Genomic DNA, 18,578 nt, shown 5'->3' with positions numbered 1-18,578 from the left:
CCTATGCATATACATAGGAATAGCTTGCGTGTTTTTTTTGGCGTTATTTTTTGGCGTTTTTTTGGGGTTTTTTTTGGCTTTTTTTTACAAAGTATTTTTCAGAGAAGTTTTTGTCCTTGATCCCCCTCCTGCATGCCACTGTCCAGGTCGTGGCACCCTTTAAACAACTTTAAAATCAGTTTTCTGGCCAGAAATGGCTTTTCTAGATTTTAAAGTTCGCCTTCCCATTGAAGTCTATGGGGTTCGCAAAGTTCGCGAATATTCGCGGATTTTGGCGAAAGTCCGCGAACGGGTTCGAGAACATTTTCGGCGATGTTCGCTACATCACTATTTAGGGCCCTTCTACCAGCCCAAAGTCACCAAAGTTCTATAGAAATAAAGCCCCATGCACTGACCGGTTATTATATAGAAAACACAAACACGGCACTCTTCTTACTTGTATTCCATGGTATTGAAACATGGATATGGAACAAGGTGCAAAAGCATCCCTGCTGAAATGACGGCCTTAACGTTCCACCTGGCGATGATAGAAATGAAAAGACATCAAAGATCTAACTTTGTCTTCTCTTTCATGTAGGTGAACATTTCTTTTGTAGCATGGGCTCTGTTAAATTTCAGGACAGATCGCAGTTGTTTCCGGTATAGAATTCCTTAAGTACTAGACTATTGGAGGCTTAGCATTATCAAATGAGGAGATGGAAACAGCCCCCCACCCACCTACCCACCTACCCACCTTCCCACCTACCCACCTGCCATACAGTTTAGCAAAGGCACTCGGACATTCGACTCTTGAGAGAGATGCGTTTCACAAACTCAAAATGCTTGCATGCAAGACAAACGACGCTGGGTCTACTCTTACAACCATACAGGAAACCACCACTCAGATTGGGTTCTCTTCCTCCTGTTCTCCTTCTGAAAAGAACAGGAAACTCATCAGTAACAGGCAACAACTGCCACGGCAGAGCTGCCAGCACGTATCGGGACAAGAAGAAAACGCTCAATCACATCATCATGGTGAGCAAGTTTGGACACTTTCAAGCACATTTCTCCCTCCAAATCCTATAGAAATGATCCCTGTAAGTATAGTCCTAACAAGCTGGCTGTCAGCAGCTCCTCACCTTTTTTCTACCCATACTTAATCATAGGGCGACGAGATTTTTCTAATCGTAGGTCAAGGATTAAGACGGAATGCCTTTTTTCCAAACGGCGCTCTTCTTACTCGTATTCCATGGTATTGAAACATGGATATGGAACAAGGTGCAAAAGCATCCCTGCTGAAATGACGGCCTTAACGTTCCACCTGGCAATGATAGAAATGAAAAGACATCAAAGATCTAACTTTGTCTTCTCTTTCATGTAGGTGAACATTTCTTTTGTAGCATGGGCTCTGTTAAATTTCAGGACAGATCGCATTTGTTTCCGGTATAGAATTCCTTAAGTACTAGACTATTGGAGGCTTAGCATTATCAAATGAGGAGATGGAAACAGCCCCCCACCCACCTGCCATACAGTTTAGCAAAGGCACTCGAACATTCGACTCTTGAGAGAGATGCGTTTCACAAACTCAAAACGCTTGCATGCAAGACAAACGACGCTGGGTCTACTCTTACAACCATACAGGAAACCACCACTCAGATTGGGTTATCTTCCTCCTGTTTAGGGATGTAGCGAACCTCAAAAAAAATGTTCGCGAACCCGTTCGCGAACTTTCTCCGAAAAGTGCGAACGTTCGCGAACTTTGCAAACCCCATAGACTTCAATGGGAAGGCGAACTTTAAAACCTAGAAAAGCCATTTCTGGCCAGAAAACTGATTTTAAAGTTGTTTAAAGGGTGCCACGACCTGGACAGGGGCATGCAGGAGGGGGATCAAGGGCAAAAATTTCTCTGAAAAATACGTTGTTGACACAGCGTTGCGTTTTGTGCTGTAAAGGGCAGAAATCACACTACATTTCTAAACTTATGTAATAAACTGCTTTAAAAAGTCCGGCGTCTACATGCCAATCAAGTCGTGTAAAGGTTACGGCCGGTTCACACGCAAAGACAAAACGCCGCGTTTACTGCAACGAAAAAAAATGCAAAAAGCTTTAATGATACTGTCAAGTGAGCGAATAATAATTTTTACTAGTTGCTTGGGAATATTTCTGTAGTGGTGTGTTTAGCAGTCACCGTGCTTGTGCGCACGTGCACGGTCAGGCAGAGGTAATTCAATGTACAGTGACGTGAACCAAAAAACACTGATTCTGCAGTGTGGGCCCAGTTTTGTCCTACCTTTTTGATCACCTGTGGTGACCATAAAAGATACGATTTTGCCGCTGTTGCAGAACCCTGAAAAATCAGGAATGTGTACATTCCTGAAAATTATGGTTTTTTTGTTGCAGCCACTGAAGCACAGAGGACAGAAAAAATATGTTAAATAAATGTTGAAAAAGTTTGTTTTTTTGTTGTCGCAGCCACTGAAGCACAGAGGACAGAAAAAATATGTTAGATAGATGGTATCATAACCAATCCTGAGGCAGAACCTTTAAAAAATCGAAGATAGCGTACCAAGCACAGAAGACAGAAAAAATATCTTACATAGATGGTATCATAACCATGCCCCAGGCAAACCCTTTCAAAGAACTAAGATAGGGTGCCAAGCACAGAAGACAGAAAAAACATCAAAGCTAGATGGTATCATAACCATGCCCCAGGCAAACCCTTTCAAAGAACTAAGATAGGGTGCCAAGCACAGAAGACAGAAAAAACATCAAAGCTAGATGGTATCATAACCATGCCCCAGCCAAACTCTTTCAAAGAACTAAGATAGGGTGACAAGCACAGAAGACAGAAAAAACATCAAAGCTAGATGGTATCATAACCATGCCCCAGCCAAACCCTTTCAAAGAACTAAGATAGGGTGCCAAGCACAGAAGACAGAAAAAACATCAAAGCTAGATGGTATCATAACCATGCCCCAGGCAAACCCTTTCAAAGAACTAAGATAGGGTGCCAAGCACAGAAGACAGAAAAAACATCTTAGATAGATGGTATCATAACCATGCCCTAGGCAAACCCTTTAAAAAAATGAAGATAGCGTGCCAAGCACAGAAGACAGAAAAATTCAGGATTTACCTGTCCAAAAAGTTTGGCTTAAAATTAAGCCAGTAGGATTTGCACCCTAGTTTGTACGGTGGTGGAGGAGGACGCTAAAGGACAGCTGTGTGTGGTGTCAAGCGGCGTGCAGAGAAGGACAGATACATGGACAGTCAGAACAAGTCTTCCGGCGTGCAGTAACCCTCCGAGATCCATGCCTCATTCATTTTAATAAAGGTCAGGTAATCAACACTTTTGTGACCTAGGCGAGTTCTCTTCTCAGTTACAATCCCTCCTGCTGCACTAAAGGTCCTTTCTGAGAGGACACTTGAGGCAGGGCAAGACAAGAGATTTATGGCAAATTGTGACACCTCTGGCCACAGATCAAGCCTGCGCACCCAGTAGTCCAGGGGTTCATCGCTCCTCAGAGTGTCAATATCTGCAGTTAATGCCAGGTAGTCCGCTACCTGCCGGTCGAGGCGTTCTCTGAGGGTGGATCCAGAAGGGTCCTGGCGCTGCCTTGGACTGAAAAAACTTTGCATGTCTGACGTTACAGAGTGGCCAAAGTGCATTGTCCTTGCAGGTGTGCTCGTGGGAGGATTACCGGCACCTCTGCCCCTGGAATGTGGAGTGACATCACCCTTAAAAGCATTGTACAACATGTTTTGCAAGCTGGTTTGGAAATGCAGCACCCTTTCGGACTTGTGGTACGTTGGTAAAATTTCTGCCACTTTATGCTTGTAACGAGGGTCTAGTAGCGTTGCCACCCAGTACAGGTCCTTCTCCTTAAGCCTCTTGATACGGGGGTCCTTCAACAGGCATGACAGCATGAAAGACCCCATTCTCACAAGGTTGGATGCAGAGGTATCCATCTCCCCTTCCTCGTTATCAAGGACTACGTCCTCATCCACCACCGTCTCCTCCCCCCAGCCACGTACAAGACCAGGGCTCCACAAAAGGTGACCACAAGCCCCCCGGGAAGCCTGCTCCTGTTGGTCTTCTGCCTCCACAAAGCCACCTTCCTCCTCTGACTCCACTTCTGACACCTCTCCCTGCGTTGCAGCAGGTGCCTGGGAACATTCTGGTGATTCCGCCCAGAAATCATGCTCTTGGTCACGCTGGTCTACAGCGTCATCTTTCACTCGTCGCACGGCACGGTCAAGAAAAAAAGCAAAGGGTATTAGGTCGCTGATGGTGCCTTCAGTGCGACTAACCATATTTGTGACCTCGTCAAAAGGGCGCATCAGCCTGCAGGCTTCGCGCATAAGCACCCAGTAACGGGGGAAAAAATCCCCAGCTCTGCAGATCCAGTCCTACCACCCAGTTCAAATAGGTATTCATTGACGGCTCTTTGTTGTTGCAGCAGACGTTCAAACATCATTAGCGTGGAATTCCAGCGAGTCTGGCTGTCGCAAATTAAACGCCTGACTGGCAACTTGTGCCGCCGCTGAATGTCAGCAAGGCGTGCCATGGCTGTGTAGGAACGTCTGAAATGGCCAGACACCTTCCTGGACTGCCTGAGAATGTCCTGCAATCCTGGGTACTTCGAGACAAACCGTTGGACTATCAAATTTAAAACATGTGCCATGCAGGGCACATGTGTTAAATTGCCCAGTCTCAGTGCTGCCAACAGATTGCTTCCGTTGTCACACACCACTTTTCCGATTTTCAGTTGGTGTGGGGTCAGCCACCGATCGGCCTGTGAGTGCAGAGATGACAGGAGTGCAGATCCGGTATGGTTTCTACTTTCCAGGCACGTCATGCCCAAGACAGCATGTGTCCTGGCACGTCGAATAGCCTATGTGGAGCTGGGGGTGCACAGGTGTGGAGGAGGACACAGCAGCAGAGGAGGAAGAAGCCGAGGAAGAAGCCAAGTTAGAAGACGAGTTAGAAGACGACTTAGAAGACGAGTTAGAGAGCAAAGGAGGAGTAGAGATGGTGGCAGACCCGCATGCAAACCGTGGCGGTGACACCAACTCCACTGTTGTTGAACCACGCATTCCCTGCTTCCCAGCCATCACCAGGTTCACCCAGTGGGCAGTGTAGGTGACATACCTGCCCTGACCATGCTTGGAGGACCATGTGTCAATAGTCATATGGACCTTTGCCCCAACACTAAATGACAGAGATGCGGTGACTTGGCTCTGCACATGCTGGTACAGGTGTGGTATTCCCTTCTGTGAAAAAAAATTGCGGCTGGGTACCTTCCACTGCGGTGTCCCAATTGCTACAAATTGGTGGAAAGCCTCAGAGTCCACCAGCTGGTATGGTAAAAGCTGGCGGGCTAAGAGTGCAGACAATCCAGCTGTGAGACGCCGGGCAAGGGGATGACTCGGAGGCATTGGTTTCTTACGCTCAAACATGGCCCTCACAGAAACTTGGCTGGGGGCAGATGAGCAGGAACTGGTGGTCATGGTAGAAGGCGGAGTGGAGGGTGGTTGAGACGGGTCAAGGACAGCAGAGGTAGAGCAGTAAGATGCTGGAGCAGAAGGAGGGTGGCTTAGCGTTTGGCTGCTGCCTTTGAGGTGTTGCTCCCATAGTGCTTTGTGTTTGGCGTTCATGTGCCTTCGCATAGCAGTTGTACCTAAGTGGGTGTTGGGCTTCCCAAGACTCAGTTTCTGACTGCACTCATTGCAAATTACAGCGCTTTTGTCAGAGGCACACACATTAAAAAAATGCCACACTGCTGAGCCTTTTGATGTGGGCTTTCTAGCAGTAACAATAGAAGTTGGCGGGTGCGTTGGCTGGCTGACCACAGGTGCCGATTCATGTTGTTGCCCTACTGTTCCCTGGGAGCTGTCCCTGCTTCTTCTAAGTCTTATTCTCCTCCTGCCTCTCTGACTCTCCATCTCTCTATCTGAACTATCCTCCTCTTGCTCTCTTCTTGTGGGCACCCACAAAATATCAATCTCCTCATCATCATTCTCCTCAGATGCATCAATTTCTTCTGACAGCTCACAGAAGACAGCAGCAGCAGGGACCTCATCACACCTTATGTCCATCTCTGTTGTGTTGCCTGCCTGAATTATGATATCTGGTGTAACGTCCTCATCTCCTTCATCTTCTTCTGGCAATAATGGTTGCGCATCACTCAGTTCAACAAACTCATGAGTAAATAACTCCTCTGACTCCAGTGAAGAAGGGGCGGCGGTGGTGGAGGAAGTGGTACGTGGGGTGCCCATAGCAGAGGAGGATGAGGATGTTGTGGCAAAGTTAGAAACAGTAGAGGATGGGGTGTGCTGTGTAAGCCAGTCAACTACCTCTTCAGCATTTTGGGAGTTCAGGGTAAGTGCCTTCGGAGAACTGGGCAATTTCCTAGGGCCACAGGATATCATAGCAGCACGGCCCCTAGTGCCTCTGCGTGGCGGCCTGCCTTTGCCTGGCATTTTTTTTATTTTTACAAAACAACAACAACTTGGGTGATGTTTCTTCCACCAGCAATAATATATTCCGTATCCACTACTGTATACGTTGCCCTTGCAGGCCTTGTTGCCCGGTGTCTGCAACCAAGTGCCACCTAGCTGTGTGAGCTTTTTCACAATTTGTCTAAATAACAATAATAATTCCGTGTCCAGAAACATCACCTGAGTGACGGTTTTCCACCAGCAATAATATATTCCGTATCCACTACTGTATACGTTGCCCTTGCAGGCCTTGTTGCCCGGTGTCTGCAACCAAGTGCCACCTAGCTGTGTGATCTTTTTCACAATTTGTCTAAATAACAATAATAATTCCGTGTCCAGAAATAGAGATGTAGCGAACCTCACAAAAAAAGTTTGCGAACCCGTTCGCGAACTTCTGCCAAAAAGTGCGAACTTTTGCGAACTTTGCGAACCCCATAGACTTCAATGGGAAGGCGAACTTTAAAACCTAGAAAAGCCATTTCTGGCCAGAAAACTGATTTTAAAGTTGTTTAAAGGGTGCCACGACCTGGACAGTGGCATGCAGGAGGGGGATCAAGGGCAAAAATTTCTCTGAAAAATACTTTGTTCACACAGCGTTGCGTTTTGTGCTGTAAAGGGCAGAAATCACACTACATTTCTAAACTTGTGTAATAAACTGCTTTAAAACGTCCGGCGTCTACATGCCAATCAAGTTGTGTAAAGGTTACAGCCGGTTCACACGCAAAGACAAAATGCCGCAGTAGTGGATACGGAATATATTATTGCTGGTGGAAAAACATCGCTCAGGTGATTTTATTGCAATGCAATGTCACTACTATGTGTAACGTGTTTGGTGCACTACTATGAATAACAGCAAACAGCACTGGACACGTTAAAGAACAGTAACTTAAATTACAAAAAAAAATTAATAATAAAAAAAAAGTGATCTCTGGTTGGTGCTGGGGGTGAACTACTATGAGCAGCACACCTGTCTCCAACACACACAGACGGAGCTGCAGTACACAATGAAAGAAGAGTAGCAGTAATCAGAAAATAAAAGCAGTCCTTACAAGGACTATTGGGTTACAGCAGATGAGATCAGCAGGACAGCTGCCCACAGCAGCTACATACAGAGCAGTAGAAAGTAGATTACTAGTCAGCAAAGCTACCTAAACTGTCCCTCAAACCCCTGCACAGCTCCCTCCCTATGCTAACTCATCAAGCACACACAGGCAGAATGTAAAATGGCTGCTGGGCTTCGGTTTATATATGGAAGGGAGTGGTCCGGGGGTGGTCCAGGAGGGAGAGCTGCCTGATTGGCTGCCATGTATCTGCTGGCTCTGGGGTGAGAGGTCAAAATTTGTCTCCAGCTAAGGCGAACCCAAAATTGTGAACTTCGCTAAAAGTTCGCGAACTTGCGAACTTGCGAACACCCGATTTTCGTGCGAATTAGTTCTCCGGCGAACAGTTCGCTACATCTCTAGTGGAAAACCGTCACTCAGGTGATGTTTCTGGACACGGAATTATTATTGTTATTTAGACAAATTGTTATTTAGACAAAAAATACAGAGCAGTAGAAAGTAGATTACTAGCCAGAAATCCTACTTAAACTCTCCCTCAAATCAATACACAGCTCTCTCCCCACACAAATACAGAGCAGTAGTAGATTACTAGCCAGAAAACCTACTTAAACTCTCCCCCAAATCAATACACAGCTCCTCTTCCCACACAAATACAGAGCAGTAGTAGATTACTAGCCAGAAAACCTACTTAAACTCTCCGTCAAATCAATACACAGCTCCTCTCCCCACACAAATACAGAGCAGTAGAAAGTAGATTACTATCCAGAAATCCTACTTAAACTCTGCCTCAAATCAGTGCACAGCTCCTATCCCCACACAAATACAGAGCAGTAGTAGATTACTAGCCAGAAAACCTACTTAAACTCTCCCTCAAATCAATACACAGCCCCTCTCCCCCACACAAATACAGAGCAGTAGAAAGTAGATTACTATCCAGAAAACCTACTTAAACTCTCCCTCAAATCAATACACAGCTTTCTCCCTACACTATCTCTTCAAGCACACACAGGCAGAATGTAAGATGGCTGCTGGGCTTCGGTTTATATATGGAAGGGAGTGGTCCAAGGGGGGGGGTGGCCCAGGAGGGAGAGCTGCCTGATTGGCTGCCATGTATCTGCTGGTCTGGGGTGAGAGGTCAAAATTTGGCGCCAGCTAAGGCGAACCCAAACGGCGAACATCACCAAAAGTTCACAAATTTGCGGACTTGCGAACACCCGATATTCGCGCGAATTAGTTCGCCGGCGAACAGTTCGCTACATCCCTACTCCTGTTCTCCTTCTGAAAAGAACAGGAAACTCATCAGTAACAGGCAACAACTACTTAAACTCTGCCTCAAATCAATGCACAGCTCCTATCCCCACACAAATACAGACCAGTAGTAGATTACTAGCAAGAAAACCTACTTAAACTCTCCCTCAAATCAATACACAGCTCTCTCCCCACACAAATACAGAGCAGTAGAAAGTAGATTACTAGCCAGAAAACCTACTTAAACTCTCCCTCAAATCAATACACAGCTTTCTCACTACACTATCTCTTCAAGCACACACAGGCAGAATGTAAGATGGCTGCTGGGCTTCGGTTTATATATGGAAGGGAGTGGTCCAAGGGGCGGGGGTGGCCCAGGAGGGAGAGCTGCCTGATTGGCTGCCATGTATCTGCTGGTCTGGGGTGAGAGGTCAAAATTTGGCGCCAGCTAAGGCGAACCCAAACGGCGAACATCACCAAAAGTTCACAAATTTGCGGACTTGCGAACACCCGATGTTCGCGCGAATTAGTTCGCCGGGGAACAGTTCGCTACATCCCTACTCCTGTTCTCCTTCTGAAAAGAACAGGAAACTCATCAGTAACAGGCAACAACTGCCACAGCAGAGCTGCCAGCACGTATCGGGACAAGAAGAAAATGCTCAATCACATCATCGTGGTGAGCAAGTTTGGACACGGTCAAGCACATTTCGCCCTCCAAATCCTATAGAAATGATCCCTGAAAGTATAGTCCTAACAAGCTGGCTGTCAGCAGCTCCTCACCTTTTTTCTACCCATACTTAATCATAGGGCGACGAGATTTTTCTAATCGTAGGTCAAGGATTAAGACGGAATGCCTTTTTTCCAAACGGCGCTCTTCTTACTCGTATTCCATGGTATTGAAACATGGATATGGAACAAGGTGCAAAAGCATCCCTGCTGAAATGACGGCCTTAACATTCCACCTGGCGATGATAGAAATGAAAAGACATCAAAGATCTAACTTTGTCTTCTCTTTCATGTAGGTGAACATTTCTTTTGTAGCATGGGCTCTGTTAAATTTCAGGACAGATCGCATTTGTTTCCGGTATAGAATTCCTTAAGTACTAGACTATTGGAGGCTTAGCATTATCAAATGAGGAGATGGAAACAGCCCCCCACCCACCTGCCATACAGTTTAGCAAAGGCACTCGGACATTCGACTCTTGAGAGAGATGCGTTTCACAAACTCAAAACGCTTGCATGCAAGACAAACGACGCTGGGTCTACTCTTACAACCGTACAGGAAACCACCACTCAGATTGGGTTCTCTTCCTCCTGTTCTCCTTCTGAAAAGAACAGGAAACTCATCAGTAAAAGGCAACAACTGCCACGGCAGAGCTGCCAGCACATATCAGGACAGGAAGAAAACGCTCAATCACATCATCATGGTGAGCAAGTTTGGACACTTTCAAGCACATTTCGCCCTCCAAATCCTATAGAAATGATTCCTGAAAGTATAGTCCTAACAAGCTGGCTGTCAGCAGCTCATTCCGCTTAATCTTGACTACGATTAGAAAATCTCGTGCCCTAGTATTAAAGTATGGGTAGAAAAAAGGTGAGGAGCTGCTGACAGCCAGCTTGTTAGGACTATACTTTCAGGATCATTTCTATAGGATTTGGAGGGCGAAATGTGCTTGAAAGTGTCAAACTTGCTCACCATGATGATGTGATATGAGCGTTTTCTTCCTGTCCCGATACGTGCTGGCAGCTCTGCCGTGGCAGTTGTTGCCTGTACTGATGATTTTTTCCTGTTCTTTTCAGAAGAGAAACAGGAGGAAGAGAACCCAATCTGAGTGGTGGTTCCTGTAGGTTGTAAGAGTAGACCCAGCGTCGTTTGTCTTGCATGCAAGCGTTTTGAGTTTGTGAAACGCATCTCTCTCAAGAGTCGAATGTCCGAGTGCCTTTGCTAACTGTATGGCAGGTGGGTGGGTCCTGTTTCCATCTCCTCATTTGATAATGCTAAGCCTCCAATAGTCTAGTACTTAAGGAATTCTATACCGGAAACAAATGCGATCTTTTCCTGAAATTTAACAGAGCCCATGCTACAAAAGAAATGTTCACCTACATGAAAGAGAAGACAAAGTTAGATCTTTGATGTTTTTCATTTCTATATCGCCAGGTGGAACGTTAAGGCCGTCATTTCAGCAGGGATGCTTTTGCACCTTGTTCCTATCCATGTTTCAATACCATGGAATACGAGTAAGAAGAGCGCCGTTGGAAAAAGGCATTCCGTCTTAATCCTTGACCTACGATTAGAAAAATCTCGTCCCCTATGATTAAGTATGGGTAGAAAAAAGGTGAGGAGCTCTGACAGCAGCTTTGTTGGACTATACTTTCAGGGATCATTTCTATAGGATTTGGAGGGCGAAAGTGCTTGAAAGTGTCCAAACTTGCTCACCATGATGATGTGATTGAGCGTTTTCTTCCTGTCCCGATACGTGCTGGCAGCTCTGCCGTGGCAGTTGTTGCCTGTTACTGATGAGTTTCCTGTTCTTTTCAGAAGGAGAACAGGAGGAAGAGAACCCAATCTGAGTGGTGGTTTCCTGTATGGTTGTAAGAGTAGACCCAGCGTCGTTTGTCTTGCATGCAAGCGTTTTGAGTTTGTGAAACGCATCTCTCTCAAGAGTCGAATGTCCGAGTGCCTTGCTACTGTATGGCAGGTGGTGGGGGGTGTTTCCATCTCCTCATTTGTAATGCTAAGCCTCCAATAGTCTGCGTACTTAAGGAATTCTATACCGGAAACAAATGCGATCTGTCCTGAAATTTAACAGAGCCCATGCTACAAAAGAAATGTTCACCCTACATGAAAGAGAAGACAAAGTTAGATCTTGATGTCTTTTCATTTCTATCATCGCCAGGTGGAACGTTAAGGCCGTCATTTCAGCAGGGATGCTTTTGCACCTTGTTCCATATCCATTTTCAATACCATGGAATACGAGTAAGAAGAGCGCCTTTGGAAAAAAGGCATTCCGTCTTAATCCTTGACCTACGATTAGAAAAATCTCGTCGCCCTATGATTAAGTATGGGTAGAAAAAAGGTGAGGAGCTGCTGACAGCAGCTTGTTAGGACTATACTTTCAGGGATCATTTCTATAGGATTTGGAGGGCGAAATGTGCTTGAAAGTGTCCAAACTTGCTCACCATGATGATGTGATTGAGCGTTTTCTTCCTGTCCCGATACGTGCTGGCAGCTCTGCCGTGGCAGTTGTTGCCTGTTACTGATGAGTTTCCTGTTCTTTTCAGAAGAGAACAGGAGGAAGAGAACCCAATCTGAGTGGTGGTTTCCTGTAGGTTGTAAGAGTAGACCCAGCGTCGTTTGTCTTGCATGCAAGCGTTTTGAGTTTGTGAAACGCATCTCTCTCAAGAGTCGAATGTCCGAGTGCCTTTGCTAAACTGTATGGCAGGTGGGTGGGGGGCTGTTTCCATCTCCTCATTTGATAATGCTAAGCCTCCAATAGTCTAGTACTTAAGGAATTCTATACCGGAAACAAATGCGATCTGTCCTGAAATTTAACAGAGCCCATGCTACAAAGAAATGTTCACCTACATGAAAGAGAAGACAAAGTTAGATCTTTGATGTCTTTTCATTTCTATCATCGCCAGTGGAACGTTAAGGCCGTCATTTCAGCAGGGATGCTTTTGCACCTTGTTCCATATCCATGTTTAATACCATGGAATACGAGTAAGAGAGCGCCGTTTGGAAAAAAGGCATTCCGTCTTAATCCTTGACCTACGATTAGAAAAATCTCGTCGCCCTATGATTAAGTATGGGTAGAAAAAAGGTGAGGAGCTGCTGACAGCCAGCTTGTTAGGACTATACTTTCAGGGATCATTTCTATAGGATTTGGAGGGCGAAATGTGCTTGAAAGTGTCCAAACTTGCCCACCATGATGATGTGATTGAGCGTTTTCTTCCTGTCCCGATACGCGCTGGCAGCTCTGCCGTGGCAGTTGTTGCCTGTTACTGATGAGTTTCCTGTTCTTTTCAGAAGAGAACAGGAGGAAGAGAACCCAATCTGAGTGGTGGTTTCCTGTACGGTTGTAAGAGTAGACCCAGCGTCGTTTGTCTTGCATGCAAGCGTTTTGAGTTTGTGAAACGCATCTCTCTCAAGAGTCGAATGTCCGAGTGCCTTTGCTAAACTGTATGGCGGTGGGTGGGGTGTTTCCATCTCCTCATTTGATAATGCTAAGCCTCAATAGTCTAGTACTTAAGGAATTCTATACCGGAACAAATGCGATCTGTCCTAAATTTAACAGAGCCCATGCTACAAAGAAATGTTCACCTACATGAAAGAGAAGACAAAGTTAGATCTTTGATGTCTTTTCATTTCTATCATCGCCAGGTGGAACGTTAAGGCCGTCATTTCAGCAGGGATGCTTTTGCACCTTGTTCCATATCCATGTTTCAATACCATGGAATACGAGTAAGAAGAGCGCCGTTTGGAAAAAAGGCATTCCGTCTTAATCCTTGACCTACGATTAGAAAAATCTCGTCGCCCTATGATTAAGTATGGGTAGAAAAAAGGTGAGGAGCTGCTGACAGCCAGCTTGTTAGGATATACTTTCAGGATCATTTCTATAGGATTTGGAGGGCGAAATGTGCTTGAAAGTGTCCAAACTTGCTCACCATGATGATGTGATTGAGCGTTTTTCTTCCTGTCCCGATACGGCTGGCAGCTCTGCCGTGGCAGTTGTTGCCTGTTACTGATGAGTTTCCTGTTCTTTCAGAAGGAGAACAGGAGGAAGAGAACCCAATCTGAGTGGTGGTTTCCTGTATTTGTAAGAGTAGACCCAGCGTCGTTTGTCTTGCATGCAAGCGTTTTGAGTTTGTGAAACGCATCTCTCTCAAGAGTCGAATGTCCGAGTGCCTTTGCTAAACTGTATGGCAGGTGGGTGGGGGGCTGTTTCCATCTCCTCATTTGATAATGCTAAGCCTCCAATAGTCTAGTACTTAAGGAATTCTATTACCGGAAACAAATGCGATCTGTCCTGAAATTTAACAGAGCCCATGCTACAAAAGAATGTTCACCTACATGAAAGAGAAGACAAAGTTAGATCTTTGATGTCTTTTCATTTCTATCATCGCCAGGTGGAACGTTAAGGCCGTCATTTCAGCAGGGATGCTTTTGCACCTTGTTCCATATCCATGTTTCAATACCATGGAATACGAGTAAGAAGAGCGCCGTTTTGGAAAAAAGGCATTCCGTCTTAATCCTTGACCTACGATTAGAAAAATCTCGTCGCCCTATGATTAAGTATGGGTGAAAAAAAGGTGAGGAGCTGCTGACAGCCAGCTTGTTAGGACTATACTTTCAGGGATCATTTCTATAGGATTTGGAGGGCGAAATGTGCTTGAAAGTGTCCAAACTTGCTCACCAATGATGATGTGATTGAGCGTTTTCTTCCTGTCCCGATACGTGCTGGCAGCTCTGCCGTGGCAGTTGTTGCCTGTTACTGATGAGTTTCCTGTTCTTTTCAGAAGGAGAACAGGAGGAAGAGAACCCAATCTGAGTGGTGGTTTCCTGTAGGTTGTAAGAGTAGACCCAGCGTCGTTTGTCTTGCATGCAAGCGTTTTGAGTTTGTGAAACGCATCTCTCTCAAGAGTCGAATGTCCGAGTGCCTTTGCTAAACTGTATGGCAGGTGGTGGGGGGCTGTTTCCATCTCCTCATTTGATAATGCTAAGCCTCCAATAGTCTAGTACTTAAGGAATTCTATACCGAAACAAATGCGATCTGAAATTTAACAGAGCCCATGCTACAAAAGAAATGTTCACCTACATGAAGAGAAGACAAAGTTAGATCTTTGATGTCTTTTCATTTCTATCATCGCCAGGTGGAACGTTAAGGCCGTCATTTCAGCAGGGATGCTTTTGCACCTTGTTCCATATCCATGTTTCAATACCATGGATACGAGTAAGAAGAGCGCCGTTTGGAAAAAGGCATTCCGTCTTAATCCTTGACCTACGATTAGAAAAATCTCGTCGCCCTATGATTAAGTATGGGTAGAAAAAAGGTGAGGAGCTGCTGACAGCCAGCTTGTAGACTATACTTTCAGGATCATTTCTATAGGATTTGGAGGGCGAAATGTGCTTGAAAGTGTCCAAACTTGCTCACCATGATGATTGTGATTGAGGTTTTCTTCCTGTCCCAATACGCTGGCAGCTCTGCCGTGGCAGTTGTTGCCTGTTACTGATGAGTTTCCTGTTCTTTTCAGAAGGAGAACAGGAGGAAGAGAACCCAATCTGAGTGGTGGTTTCCTGTATGGTTGTAAGAGTAGACCCAGCGTCGTTTGTCTTGCATGCAAGCGTTTTGAGTTTGTGAAACGCATCTCTCTCAAGAGTCGAATGTCCGAGTGCCTTTGCTAAACTGTATGGCAGGTGGGTGGGGGCTGTTTCCATCTCCTCATTTGATAATGCTAAGCCTCCAATAGTCTAGTACTTAAGGAATTCTATACCGGAAACAAATGCATCTGTCCTGAAATTTAACAGAGCCCATGCTACAAAAAAATGTTCACCTACATGAAAGAGAAGACAAAGTTAGATCTTTGATGTCTTTTCATTTCTATCATCGCCAGGTGGAACGTTAAGGCCGTCATTTCAGCAGGGATGCTTTTGCACCTTGTTCCATATCCATGTTTCAATACCATGGAATACGAGTAAGAAGAGCGCCGTTTGGAAAAAAGGCATTCCGTCTTAATCCTTGACCTACGATTAGAAAAATCTCGTCGCCCTATGATTAAGTATGGGTAGAAAAAAGGTGAGGAGCTGCTGACAGCCAGCTTGTTAGGACTATACTTTCAGGGATCATTTCTATAGGATTTGGAGGGCGAAATGTGCTTGAAAGTGTCCAAAACTTGCTCACCATGATGATGTGATTGAGCGTTTTCTTCCTGTCCCGATACGTGCTGGCAGCTCTGCCGTGGCAGTTGTTGCCTGTTACTGATGAGTTTCCTGTTCTTTTCAGAAGGAGAACAGGAGGAAGAGAACCCAATCTGAGTGGTGGTTTCCTGTATGGTTGAAGAGTAGACCCAGCGTCGTTTGTCTTGCATGCAAGCGTTTTGAGTTTGTGAAACGCATCTCTCTCAAGAGTCGAATGTCCGAGTGCCTTTGCTAAACTGTATGGCAGGTGGGTGGGGGGCTGTTTCCATCTCCTCATTTGATAATGCTAAGCCTCCAATAGTCTAGTACTTAAGGAATTCTATACCGGAAACAAATGCGATCTGTCCTGAAATTTAACAGAGCCCATGCTACAAAAGAAATGTTCACCTACATGAAAGAGAAGACAAAGTTAGATCTTTGATGTCTTTTCATTTCTATCATCGCCAGGTGGAACGTTAAGGCCGTCATTTCAGCAGGGATGCTTTTGCACCTTGTTCCATATCCATGTTTCAATACCATGGAATACGAGTAAGAAGAGCGCCGTTTGGAAAAAAGGCATTCCGTCTTAATCCTTGACCTACGATTAGAAAAATCTCGTCGCCCTATGATTAAGTATGGGTAGAAAAAAGGTGAGGAGCTGCTGACAGCAGCTTGTTAGGACTATACTTTCAGGGATCATTTCATAGGATTTGGAGGGCGAAAGTGCTTGAAAGTGTCCAAACTTGCTCACCATGATGATGTGATTGAGCGTTTTCTTCCTGTCCCGATACGTGCTGGCAGCTCTGCCGTGGCAGTTGTTGCCTGTTACTGATGAGTTTCCTGTTCTTTTCAGAAGGAGAACAGGAGGAAGAGAACCCAATCTGAGTGGTGGTTTCTGTAGGTTGTAAGAGTAGACCCAGCGTCGTTTGTCTTGCATGCAAGCGTTTTGAGTTTGTGAAACGCATCTCTCTCAAGAGTCGAATGTCCGAGTGCCTTTGCTAAACTGTATGGCAGGTGGGTGGGGGGCTGTTTCCATCTCCTCATTTGATAATGCTAAGCCTCCAATAGTCTAGTACTTAAGGAATTCTATACCGGAAACAAATGCGATCTGTCCTGAAATTTAACAGAGCCCATGCTACAAAAGAAATGTTCACCTACATGAAAGAGAAGACAAAGTTAGATCTTTGATGTTTTTCATTTCTATCATCGCCAGGTGGAACGTTAAGGCCGTCATTTCAGCAGGGATGCTTTTGCACCTTGTTCCATATCCATGTTTCAATACCATGGAATACGAGTAAGAAGAGCGCCGTTTGGAAAAAAGGCATTCCGTCTTAATCCTTGACCTACGATTAGAAAAATCTCGTCGCCCTATGATTAAGTATGGGTAGAAAAAAGGTGAGGAGCTGCTGACAGGCAGCTTGTTAGGACTATACTTTCAGGGATCATTTCTATAGGATTTGGAGGGCGAAATGTGCTTGAAAGTGTCCAAACTTGCTCACCATGATGATGTGATTGAGCGTTTTCTTCCTGTCCCGATACGTGCTGGCAGCTCTGCCGTGGCAGTTGTTGCCTGTTACTGATGAGTTTCCTGTTCTTTTCAGAAGGAGACCAGGAGGAGAACCCAATCTGAGTGGTGGTTTCCTGTACGGTTGTAAGAGTAGACCCAGCGTCGTTTGTCTTGCATGCAAGCGTTTTGAGTTTGTGAAACGCGTCTCTCTCAAGAGTCGAATGTCCGAGTGCCTTTGCTAAACTGTATGGCAGGTGGGTGGGGGGCTGTTTCCATCTCCTCATTTGATAATGCTAAGCCTCCAATAGTCTAGTACTTAAGGAATTCTATACCGGAAACAAATGCGATCTGTCCTGAAATTTAACAGAGCCCATGCTACAAAAGAAATGTTCACCTACATGAAAGAGAAGACAAAGTTAGATCTTTGATGTCTTTTCATTTCTATCATCGCTAGGTGGAACGTTAAGGCCGTCATTTCAGCAGGGATGCTTTTGCACCTTGTTCCATATCCATGTTTCAATACCATGGAATACGAGTAAGAAGAGCGCCGTTTGGAAAAAGGCATTCCGTCTTAATCCTTGACCTACGATTAGAAAAATCTCGTCGCCCTATGATTAAGTATGGGTAGAGAAAAGGTGAGGAGCTGCTGACAGCCAGCTTGTTAGGACTATACTTTCAGGAATCATTTCTATAGGATTTGGAGGGCGAAATGTGCTTGAAAGTGTCCAAACTTGCTCACCATGATGATGTGATTGAGCGTTTTCTTCCTTTCCCGATACGTGCTGGCAGCTCTGCCGTGGCAGTTGTTGCCTGTTACTGATGAGTTTCCTGTTCTTTTCAGAAGGAGAACAGGAGGAAGAGAACCCAATCTGAGTGGTGGTTTCCTGTATGGTTGTAAGAGTAGACCCAGCGTCGTTTGTCTTGCATGCAAGCGTTTTGAGTTTGTGAAGCGCATCTCTCTCAAGAGTCGAATGTCCGAGTGCCTTTGCTAAACTGTATGGCAGGTGGGTGGGGGGCTGTTTCCATCTCCTCATTTGATAATGCTAAGCCTCCAATAGTCTAGTACTTAAGGAATTCTATACCGGAAACAAATGCGATCTGTCCTGAAATTTAACAGAGCCCATGCTACAAAAGAAATGTTCACCTACATGAAAGAGAAGACAAAGTCAGATCTTTGATGTCTTTTCATTTCTATCATCGCCAGGTGGAACGTTAAGGCCGTCATTTCAGCAGGGATGCTTTTGCACCTTGTTCCATATCCATGTTTCAATACCATGGAATACGAGTAAGAAGAGCGCCGTTTGGAAAAAAGGCATTCCGTCTTAATCCTTGACCTACGATTAGAAAAATCTCGTTGCCCTATGATTAAGTATGGGTAGAAAAAGGTGAG

General features: G+C 45.3%; 13 non-coding genes and 1 pseudogene across 13 annotated transcripts; 11 read left to right on the top strand and 3 right to left on the bottom strand.

The window, feature by feature from the left end:
- Nucleotides 1-875: 875 nt before the first annotated feature.
- LOC116409064 lies at nucleotides 876-1,090 on the bottom strand. Its single transcript, XR_004221510.1, has one exon. It is a non-coding gene; the product is annotated as a small nucleolar RNA U3 (small nucleolar RNA).
- An 8,241-nt stretch (nucleotides 1,091-9,331) lies between these two features.
- On the bottom strand, nucleotides 9,332-9,538 carry LOC116409120 (annotated as a pseudogene).
- A 536-nt stretch (nucleotides 9,539-10,074) lies between these two features.
- Nucleotides 10,075-10,289, bottom strand: LOC116409108. Its single transcript, XR_004221554.1, has one exon. It is a non-coding gene; the product is annotated as a small nucleolar RNA U3 (small nucleolar RNA).
- A 119-nt stretch (nucleotides 10,290-10,408) lies between these two features.
- LOC116409109 lies at nucleotides 10,409-10,623 on the top strand. The gene has a single exon (XR_004221555.1). It is a non-coding gene; the product is annotated as a small nucleolar RNA U3 (small nucleolar RNA).
- A 525-nt stretch (nucleotides 10,624-11,148) lies between these two features.
- LOC116409061 lies at nucleotides 11,149-11,362 on the top strand. Its single transcript, XR_004221507.1, has one exon. It is a non-coding gene; the product is annotated as a small nucleolar RNA U3 (small nucleolar RNA).
- A 528-nt stretch (nucleotides 11,363-11,890) lies between these two features.
- On the top strand, nucleotides 11,891-12,104 carry LOC116409063. Its single transcript, XR_004221509.1, has one exon. It is a non-coding gene; the product is annotated as a small nucleolar RNA U3 (small nucleolar RNA).
- Nucleotides 12,105-12,635: 531 nt separating this feature from the next.
- On the top strand, nucleotides 12,636-12,849 carry LOC116409107. The gene has a single exon (XR_004221553.1). It is a non-coding gene; the product is annotated as a small nucleolar RNA U3 (small nucleolar RNA).
- A 527-nt stretch (nucleotides 12,850-13,376) lies between these two features.
- On the top strand, nucleotides 13,377-13,589 carry LOC116409118. The gene has a single exon (XR_004221564.1). It is a non-coding gene; the product is annotated as a small nucleolar RNA U3 (small nucleolar RNA).
- A 535-nt stretch (nucleotides 13,590-14,124) lies between these two features.
- Nucleotides 14,125-14,340, top strand: LOC116409111. Its single transcript, XR_004221557.1, has one exon. It is a non-coding gene; the product is annotated as a small nucleolar RNA U3 (small nucleolar RNA).
- Nucleotides 14,341-14,863: 523 nt separating this feature from the next.
- Nucleotides 14,864-15,075, top strand: LOC116409116. Its single transcript, XR_004221562.1, has one exon. It is a non-coding gene; the product is annotated as a small nucleolar RNA U3 (small nucleolar RNA).
- A 533-nt stretch (nucleotides 15,076-15,608) lies between these two features.
- Nucleotides 15,609-15,824, top strand: LOC116409102. Its single transcript, XR_004221548.1, has one exon. It is a non-coding gene; the product is annotated as a small nucleolar RNA U3 (small nucleolar RNA).
- A 534-nt stretch (nucleotides 15,825-16,358) lies between these two features.
- On the top strand, nucleotides 16,359-16,571 carry LOC116409119. The gene has a single exon (XR_004221565.1). It is a non-coding gene; the product is annotated as a small nucleolar RNA U3 (small nucleolar RNA).
- Nucleotides 16,572-17,104: 533 nt separating this feature from the next.
- LOC116409115 lies at nucleotides 17,105-17,316 on the top strand. Its single transcript, XR_004221561.1, has one exon. It is a non-coding gene; the product is annotated as a small nucleolar RNA U3 (small nucleolar RNA).
- A 535-nt stretch (nucleotides 17,317-17,851) lies between these two features.
- Nucleotides 17,852-18,066, top strand: LOC116409104. Its single transcript, XR_004221550.1, has one exon. It is a non-coding gene; the product is annotated as a small nucleolar RNA U3 (small nucleolar RNA).
- The last annotated feature ends 512 nt before the right edge of the window (nucleotides 18,067-18,578 follow it).

This window comes from Xenopus tropicalis, chromosome 2 (genome assembly GCF_000004195.4).
Source record: "Xenopus tropicalis strain Nigerian chromosome 2, UCB_Xtro_10.0, whole genome shotgun sequence".
NCBI classification, from domain to species: Eukaryota; Metazoa; Chordata; class Amphibia; order Anura; family Pipidae; genus Xenopus; species Xenopus tropicalis.
The sequence above is the reverse complement of the archived record's forward strand: the minus strand, read 5'-3'. Positions and strand labels throughout refer to the sequence as shown.